This window comes from Gigantopelta aegis, chromosome 12, assembly GCF_016097555.1.
Source record: "Gigantopelta aegis isolate Gae_Host chromosome 12, Gae_host_genome, whole genome shotgun sequence".
NCBI lineage: Eukaryota > Metazoa > Mollusca > Gastropoda > Neomphalida > Peltospiridae > Gigantopelta > Gigantopelta aegis.
This window is the reverse complement of record NC_054710.1, coordinates 36,953,477-36,962,971: the sequence shown is the minus strand read 5'-3', so window position 1 is coordinate 36,962,971 and position 9,495 is coordinate 36,953,477. Positions and strand designations below refer to the sequence as shown.

The following is a 9,495-nucleotide window of genomic DNA, read 5'->3' as shown; positions in this document are numbered from 1 at the left end:
TTCATTGCGAGGTGTGTTAATTTCTTTGTTTTGACAGATGACCGACGAACCGTGACCAGCCGCGTTCTCTGCGGTGACTTTAATTGTGTAGACGACGTAACGCTTGACCGGACAGGCTCCAAGAAGCAGGAGCTCAGGGGCACTGTAGGGGTAAAACAATTAAACACTATTATGACGGAGCACACACTAACTGATGCATACAGATACATATACCCAGACAGAACCTCTTACACATATCACAGCAAAGCATACAGAACATACTCCCGTATCGATCGCATTTTAATCTCAGGGCAGTTTCTTACTGGCCTGAAAGAAGCTGGCGTGACTCAGTGTCTATACACTGATCACAAACTTGTCTGGGCAGATTTCGCCTTTGACAGAAACAATAAAGGACCGGGACTGTGGGCATTTAACAATAGTATTTTAAAAGATAGGAATTATATAAAGTTAATTAAAGATTTCTGGGCAACTTGGAAAACAACAAGGGAAATTACTCTGATCTACTATTATGGTGGGATTTGGGTAAAACTAGAATTAAAAACGTAACAACTGAATACTGTAAACAAAAACGTAAGACAGAAAGGACTTATATATACAATTTAAAACAAGACGAAATTTTTCTGACGCAATTAGACGAACGTGGACATTTAGACGATTACTCTGAATTAATTAATGTACAAAACAAAATTAAAAATTATGAACAATTACAATTACAAGGGGCTAGAATTAGGGCCAAGGTGGATGAAATTGAACAAGGTGAACGATGCACGGCTTATTTCGTTAATTTAGAAAAACAAAAAGCAAATAAGAAAGCCATGGACTCCTTATTAACTGATGATGGTAAATTAATTGAATCACCCAATGAAAGTTTAAAAGAGACAGCAACTTTTTATAAAAATCTATATACATCGAAAAAGACGGACGTTTTTGCCCAAGATTATTTATTAAACTAAATGACAAAGACTTTAGATGATGAAGACCGAGACGCCTGTGAAGGGGAAATAACTCTTGACGAAGTATCATCAGCTATTAGTTCAAAAATTATTGGGATCACTCTACCTGGTGGCTTCGTTAGTAAGTGGGTAGGGTATTCGGATGACGGTAACGCGACATTAGCTGACTTTGACTCTGCTGAGCAACTTTTCAAAATTCTTAATATTTATGAACGTGCATCAGGAGCTAAAGTCAATCTTCAGAAAACTAAAGGGTTCCTAATGGGTAAACTTCGGTACGAGAAGGACACTCCGCTTGACATAAGATGGACTAATGAAAAAATAAAAAATTTGGGCTTCTTTTTTTGAAACATTGATGTCTCAGCTGATAACTGGGAACCAAAAATTCAAAAAATTAAAACTATCTTAAACATTTGGAGTAATCGTAATTTAACTTTACATGGTAAAGTAGTTGCAGTTAACTCCCTTGCAACAAGTGGCATTTGGTATTTATCAAATGTTTTGGAACTTCCAGAAAAATATGCCAAACAAATTGATAAAATGATTTTTGATTTCCTTTGGAGTTATAGAAAGCATTTTATATCAAAGGAACAAATTCAACTACCTGTAGAATTAGGTGGTTTGGGTGTGGTAAATATTCGGCAAAAAATCAAAGCTCAACGTATGAAATTCGTAAGTAGACTCTTAAGTTTGGAGGGGGACGGGAATTGGAAAGCTCTAGCTGACCATTTTTTAGGCCTTTACAAAAATTTAAATGTTGAAAGACATATTCTAAAATGTAAAATCATAAACAATAAAGTAAATTTCGTCTTAATGCCGAATATTTACAAAGAAATATTATTAATATGGAATGACCTTGACTTAACAAGAGACACCGACAGTTATCAACAATTTTTTGAACCCTTACACGATAATCCGACTATATCCAAAAAACTACACAATATTATACGTAGAGAAAGACTAAATTTAGTCAAAGACATTTGGGATATGGGTAAAAATTACTTCCTGGACTTCACTGGTTGTTCAACTAGTGCGGCATTTTATAGCCAATTAAGAGACCTACAAGACAACTTTCCGCGGACATTATTATGGACATTACGAAATGAAGCCCCATATGATGGTGACTTAGACGCCATCTTTCGTATCGACGTAGGTCATACGAAAAAGGACATAACAGTAGCGAAGACGAAAGACATCTACACAGTCTTGTTAAAACGAACTTACAAAGATGCGTCGTTTAAAACCCGGTGGGAAATTGCTTTCAATGAAACCATAAATTGGCAAAATGTTTGGAAAACTCTAAATTCAGGTTTCATTGAAAATCCTGATTATGACTTAATTTATAAAATGATAAGAAATGTTATTGCAGTGAGAAAACACCTATACGACTGGAAGATTGAGCCCACTCCGGAATGCCTGGTGTGTAAACGAAGTGGACTCAGTCTTGCACGCCTTTTTTCACTGTAAGAAAACTAAATTATTTATTAAACCATTACAACCGATCTTCAGAAAAATTTTAGGCAACAATTTCAGATTAAATCCCCCTATGCCATGATTGTTGGCATAAAACACAAACCAGGAGACTACGCATCGAAATTAGGAATTTTTCTCTGGAGTAAAGCAATAAGGGTAATTTGGACAACACGGAAATTATTAGAGGGAGATAAGCCATGTATTGAAATGGCTCTGTTTAAGCAATTAGTCTATTCAAGGGTAGAAACTGAGTATTTCGCCCCTTTAGAACGGCCAAACAGAAAAGAAAAATTCCTGAAACACTGGTGTCTCGGAGGGGTCATTGCCAAGTGCAGTGATGCCTTCGACATTACATATCAGTTATAAGAATAAGTTGGCTAATGCACAAAAAATGTAGACAAAATAGATCTGGACCCCCAGGCTTGTAGCTTTGGGGGCCAGGTCCGATAACCAGGTAAAAAGTTGTGTAAATACACATCATTAAAGCTACACTAAATATATTAAAGAACACATGAACACACACACGCACTAATTAAAATGTATATATATTTATTTCAAATACTGCACTAACACTCTTATGTATATCTTATTCACACAGTCAATGAGTACCTGGTTCTTTATAAATAGGTAGGTTTTTGATCAATAAATGGGGCACCCGGCATGTTCGGGAGTTGCTTGAACTTTAAAAAAATAAATAAAAAATGTTTGCAACGGAGTGGATTCAGTCTTGCATGCCTTTTTTCACTGCAACAAAACAAAACTATTTATAAAGCAAATTGAACCGATCTTTAAAAAACTTTTTGGTAACAAATTTCGTTTGAATCCGTATGCCATGATTTTCGGCATAAAACATAAGCCTGGAGATTATGCATCGCAATTGGGAATTTTTCTCTGGAGTAAAGCGATAAGGGTAATATGGACATCCAGAAATTTTTTAGAGGGAGATAAGCCATGTAATGAAATGGCTCTTTTCAAACATTTAATATATTCAAGGGTTGAAGTAGAATATTTCGCCGCCTTAGAGTGGCCAAACAGAAAAGAAAAATTCTTAAATCACTGGTGCTTCAAGGGTGTAATTGCATCATGCAATGATGCCCTTGATATTACATATAAACTATGAAAATGATTGGCAAATTGCACAAACTGTAGACAAAATAGACCTGGACCCCCCGGCTTGTAGCTTTGGAGGCCAGGTCCGTCAACCAGGTTAAGATATTGTAAATACACACCACCTAAGTCATACACACTAATAATATAAAGAAAACAAAAATACAAACACGCACTAATTAAAATGTATATTATTTTGAAACAAGCACTGAGACTCATAGGTAGATTCTTATTGACCACATTCAAGGAGAACCTGGTTTATTGTAAATAGGGAGGTCTTTTCTGGAATAAATGGGGCACCCGGCATGTTCGGGACCTGCCTGAAATGGAAAAAAAAAGAAGGGCTATGAAAAGGTCTGTTTAATTTGTGTGTTACTTGTACAAGTAATTTTTTGCTTGCGTGTTAAATTTAGGATATCATTTGTAATTAGGTCAGGACATGATATGCTTAATAGAAATGAGTTACCTGAATTTGATTTTGCATAACCTATAAATCCTGTATGTAAATTTTAAATTCTCAGAAACCTGAATCGATTTTGTATTCTAACAAATGATGCTATTTTTCAGATATTGTCAGTAACAAGACTGTCCACTTCTATGTGATGCATGATGACGTATCACTGCAATACTTCATGCCGGTTGTGGCAGCTTAAATGACGAAGACAGGAATATGACTTTGTTAATTTGTAGATGCTCAAGTGATTCTGACAACCTTACTTCCAATAATATTGACGAAGATGTAAATATGGCGTTGTCCATTTAATGAATGTCAAGTGACGCCAACAGTCTTACTTCTAGTAATATTGGTGAAGACAGGAATCGGGCATTGTCGATTTAATGAATGTCAAGTAACGCCAACCGCCTTACTTCCAGTAATATTGGTGAAGACAGGAATCTGGCATTGTCGATTTAATGAATGTCAAGTGACGCCAACCGCCTTACTTCCAGTAATATTGGTGAAGACAGGAATCTGGCATTGTCGATTTAATGAATGTCAAGTGACGCCAACAGTCTTACTTCTAGTAATATTGGTGAAGACAGGAATCTGGCATTGTCGATTTAATGAATGTCAAGTGACGCCAACAGTCTTACTTCTAGTAATATTGGTGAAGACAGGAATCTGGCTTTGTCGATTTAATGAATGTCAAGTGACCCCAACAGCCTTACTTCCAGTAATATTGGTGAAGACAGGAATCTGGCATTGTCGATTTAATGAATGTCAAGTGACGCCAACAGTCTTACTTTTAGTAATATTGGTGAAGAAAGGAATCTGGCATTGTCGATTTAATGAATGTCAAGTGACGCCAACAGTCTTACTTCTAGTAATATTGGTGAAGACAGGAATCTGGCATTGTCGATTTAATGAATGTCAAGTGACGCCAACAGTCTTACTTCTAGTAATATTGGTGAAGACAGGAATCTGGCATTGTCGATTTAATGAATGTCAAGTGACGCCAACCGCCTTACTTCCAGTAATATTGGTGAAGACAGGAATCTGGCTTTGTCGATTTAATGAATGTCAAGTGACCCCAACCGCCTTACTTCCAGTAATATTGGTGAAGACAGGAATCTGGCATTGTCGATTTAATGAATGTCAAATGACGCCAACCACCTTCCAGTAACATTGATGAAGACAGGAATCTGGCTTTGTCTATTTAATGAATGTCAAGTGACGCCAACCGCCTTACTTCCAGTAATATTGATGAAGAAGGGAATCTGGCTTTGTCCATTTGTAGACTGTGAAATGATGCCGAGAATCCTACATCCAGTATCATTGATGAACATGCAAATCTGGCTTCATCCATTGTTGACATTGAAATGACACCAACAATTCTGATAGTGGATCACAGAAGCAGTCACGACTTTGCCTAAAGTCCTTTCCAATCTGCCTTGTACAGAGAAACGATTTTGATAATGGAATACGGTTTTGTTGTTTAGATTTACGTCCAGTAATATTTATGAAGATGTGAAGTTGGCTTTGTTCATTTGTTGATGATCAAGTAACGCTGACAATGTTACATCCAGTAATATTGATGAAGAAGTGAATTTGCCTTTGTCAGTTTGTTGACGGTCAAGTGACACAAACAGTCTTACTTCCAGTAATAGCTGAAATTATTCTACTCGGTGTTTGAAGTATATTTGAGAACGACATTACCTCTAAAAGGAGGAGAGTTAGGTTTTTCCAGTTGCTTGTAAGCAATCATTCTTGGTCTAGGTTCCATTTAACAAGATGCAACCTTGTCAAGGGAGCACATGTAGTTTAAAAAATTAGTCTTAAAGGAATTAAAGCAGAGTATCATGTATGATGTGAAACATCAGAATTTTTGCAAAAATAAGGAGAGTTGATTTTCTAAAAAGTTGTTAAAACATTGTAATGATGCATATGTTGAACAAGATATTTTCACTGGTTCCAAGTGACATAAATATCTGTTAGAACTGCAGTTTCAATTAAGTATTTAGGTAACATCTTACACTTGAGGTTTCTGTCCATAATGTGCCTCCATCACCATATTTTGAATTTACATGTATGGAAAGAAGAAATTGTTATAGTACTCGGTAAATAACAAGAAATAATAATGTGTTGACTTCTTTTTTTATGACTCCCCCTTTTTTCCCAGTTTATCACATTGTGATAAGATATTAATATTTCAATAAGGAAGGAAATGTTTTATTTAACGATGCACTCAACACATTTTATTTAGGGTTATATGGCATCGAAAAATATGGTTAAGGACCACACAGATATTGAGAGAGGAAACCCGCTGCCGCCACATAATGGGCTACTCTTTCCGATTAGCAGCAACGGATCTGTTATATGCACCATCCCATAGACAGGATAGCACATACCACGGCCTTTGATGTACCAGTCGTGTAATATTTTAATAAGGGTAATTCCACGAGACGAGGAACATGAGAAGAAAAATTAACTTTCATTATTTCATTATACAAAGGATCAAAATTAATGGTTTTAGTTTGATTATTCTTGAAGCCAGTCATGACATTAAACTTGCATGTTATTAACCAGTACAAACGTTACACAAAGAAACCAGACACCCTTATGCAAGACAAATCAGTAGTGTACTTTTTTTTATGGCGTATGCGGGGGGGGGGGGGGGGGGGGGGGGTCTGGTTACATGTAGCATTGGTACTGGTTAACAACATGTAACTTTAATGTCATGACTAGCCTCAAGAATAATCAAACTAAATCTCTGTGTCATTAGGAGAAAATTGCCAAAGCATTACATAGACTTTCCTCTAGCCTTACGCCACATATCAATATCAATAAGGGGAGGGCTGGAGGTGACTCTCATCCTCTTTGAGCACCATGATTTGAGGCCCTGACACTGTTACTGCCTCGGGGCAATGTAGCCCAGTGGTATAAAGTGCTTACTTGACGCACAGTCGGTCTGGTATCGATCCTCGTTGGTTGGCCCATTGGGCTATATAAATTTCTTGTTCCAAGCAAGTGCACTGTGACTGGTATATCAAAGGCTGTGGTATGTGCTATCCTATCCATGTGATTGTGCATATAAAAGATCCCTTGCTACTAATGGAACAAAGAAGGAAGGAAAGACGATGCTACGTCCCCATCCCTCCCCCCCCCCCCCCCTGCTACTAATGGGGAAAATGTAATGGATTTCCTCTAAGACTATATGTCACAATTATCAAATGTTTAACATCCAATAGCCGATGATTAATAGATGAAAGTGCTCCAGTGGTGTCATTAACCAAACACGTTTAACTTTCCCTTCATTGGATTAAAGGGTGTCCTTGTAAATGACCATAATTACTATGACGGCAAAAGATCAACCAACAAGATTAAAATTAACAATAACCTCAAAACAAATATACAGTTGAATTGTGTGTTCACTGATTCATTTAGTGATACAATTCAAATGAATAATTAAATAAATAAAACTAATTACTTTCAGGCTATGAAAGATCACAATTCTTAAATACCTTAAAAGACTGAGTCTTGTTAACCTGCTACTGACGAAGTCACACTTTAACTACTGCTAATATACGAAGTCTCCGACGTAATATACTCTTCAAAAGAAGAAACGCAAAACCACATTGTCGTAACATTTGGAGAATTGATTTAATTATTGAATGGTGAGTCCGATAATTACCAAATGTTGCAGGATTGTTCACAATTCACTCTAGTTCATTGTGAGTAAGTGATAGGACACACCACCAAGGTCAAGGTCATCTGGAGTCAATACCGGGTGTGGCCTCCGCGTGTGTTGACAACTGCCTGGCACCGCCTGCCCATTGAAGCAACCAGAGTACGGATGACGTCCCGGGGGATGGTGGCCCACTCGGCCTGCAAGGCTGCTGCCAGCTCGGGCAGGGTCTGGGGCTGTGGTTGTCGCTGTCGGAGGCGTCGGTCCAACTAGTCCCATAGATGCTCAATTGGGTTCAAATCTGGAGATATCGATGGCCAAGGAAGGACATTAATGTTGTTGTTCTGTAGGAAAGCCGTTGTGAGACGTGCTGTGTGAGGCCTGGCATTGTCATGTTGGAACACTGCGTTGGCGTTGGCCATAACTGGAACGATGTGTGGCCGGAGGATCTGGTCAATGTAGCCCTGTGCATTCAGGTTGCCCTGCACGTGGACCAGGTCAGTTCTGCCAGTGTGTGAGATGGCTGCCACACCATGACACTACCCCCACCGAATCTGTCCACTTCCTGCACGCAGTTTGCCGCATAACGTTCACCACGACGCCTATACACGCGACATCTTCCATCATGACGTCGGAGCAGAAATCGGGACTCGTCACTGAACCACACCTGTCTCCATCGCAGTTGAGGCCATTGTCGATGAATCTGGCACCACTGCAGTCGGAGTCGACGGTGTTGTGGTGTTAAGATGACACCTCGAACTGGACGTCTGGCACGAATTCCTACCTCACGTAGGCGGTTCCGTACGGTCTGGTCGGATATCCTGCGCAAACCTGGTATTGCTGCGGCTGTGGAGGTGGCAGTAGTCAATCGTTCCCGAAGGTGGCGTACCCGGATGTAGCGGTCCTGCCCGGGGGTAGTGACCCGTGGTCGACCGGATCTAGGGAGGTCATGTGTTGATCCATGTTGCTGGTAACGGTCCCACAGTCTGGAGATGGTGCTTGGGGACACATGGAATGCCCTGGCAACGGCCGTTCTGGATTCGCCTGCGTCTAGTCGGCCGATGGCATTGTTTCTCTGCGGTTCACTGAGACATGGCATGTCCTGGATTGTCAACTGTCGGCCAGATACAGAGGCCAGGCAAGCGAACACCCTGCACTTTTATACTGTCGGTGTTCATGTTGCACGTGCAGACAATGCACGTGCAGTGGTGACATGGTTTGCACGTGGCTGCGTTTTTACGAATATTCACATTTTGGAACTTTATTGTACAGTAGCTGCGTTTTATCGAATGTAACCGTGGGAATGTGTTTGGGACATGCAATGACCTTATATTCACAAAGCATGAACCGGTAGGAAACAAAAAATCGGAGTTATAACCCATTTGTACCCTTTTGCGTTTCTTTTTTTTAAGAGTATATATACAATCTAAGTTGTGGACCAAAAACTACAACAAGAATACACACTTGTAATAATTTGTTTAGTTTACATAGATCTATCTATGCCAGATAAAAAAAAACCTAACCCTCATCTCGTGATCCTTGCAATGGTATGACACTACTTATTGTTTAGAATTCTGCTTTGCTTTGTTAAAAAAGAGGGACCACTCAGAATGCCTCCCCTTCCTCCAACTCCCCACAAAAGGAAGAGAGGAACGGTCATCAATGACCGGGAGCGAGTCGCCGAGAAAACGGCGACACTCCCAGCCCGCTTCGCGCTCAGAAGGGGAGGCTGTGTCTCGTCCTCGTGGTCTCGATGGTTCGTCAGTGTTACTTGACGTCTTGGCGATGCATACTATAGAAATGATCCCTAAAAGTATGATCTTAAATGAAAAGATCGC

The 9,495-nt window shown here is 39.4% G+C and overlaps 1 non-coding gene across 1 annotated transcript; it reads right to left on the bottom strand.

Annotated features, from left to right (window-relative positions):
• Window positions 1–9,257: 9,257 nt before the first annotated feature.
• LOC121386983 lies at window positions 9,258–9,480 on the bottom strand. Its single transcript, XR_005959762.1, has one exon. It is a non-coding gene; the product is annotated as a small nucleolar RNA U3 (small nucleolar RNA).
• Window positions 9,481–9,495: the final 15 nt, after the last annotated feature.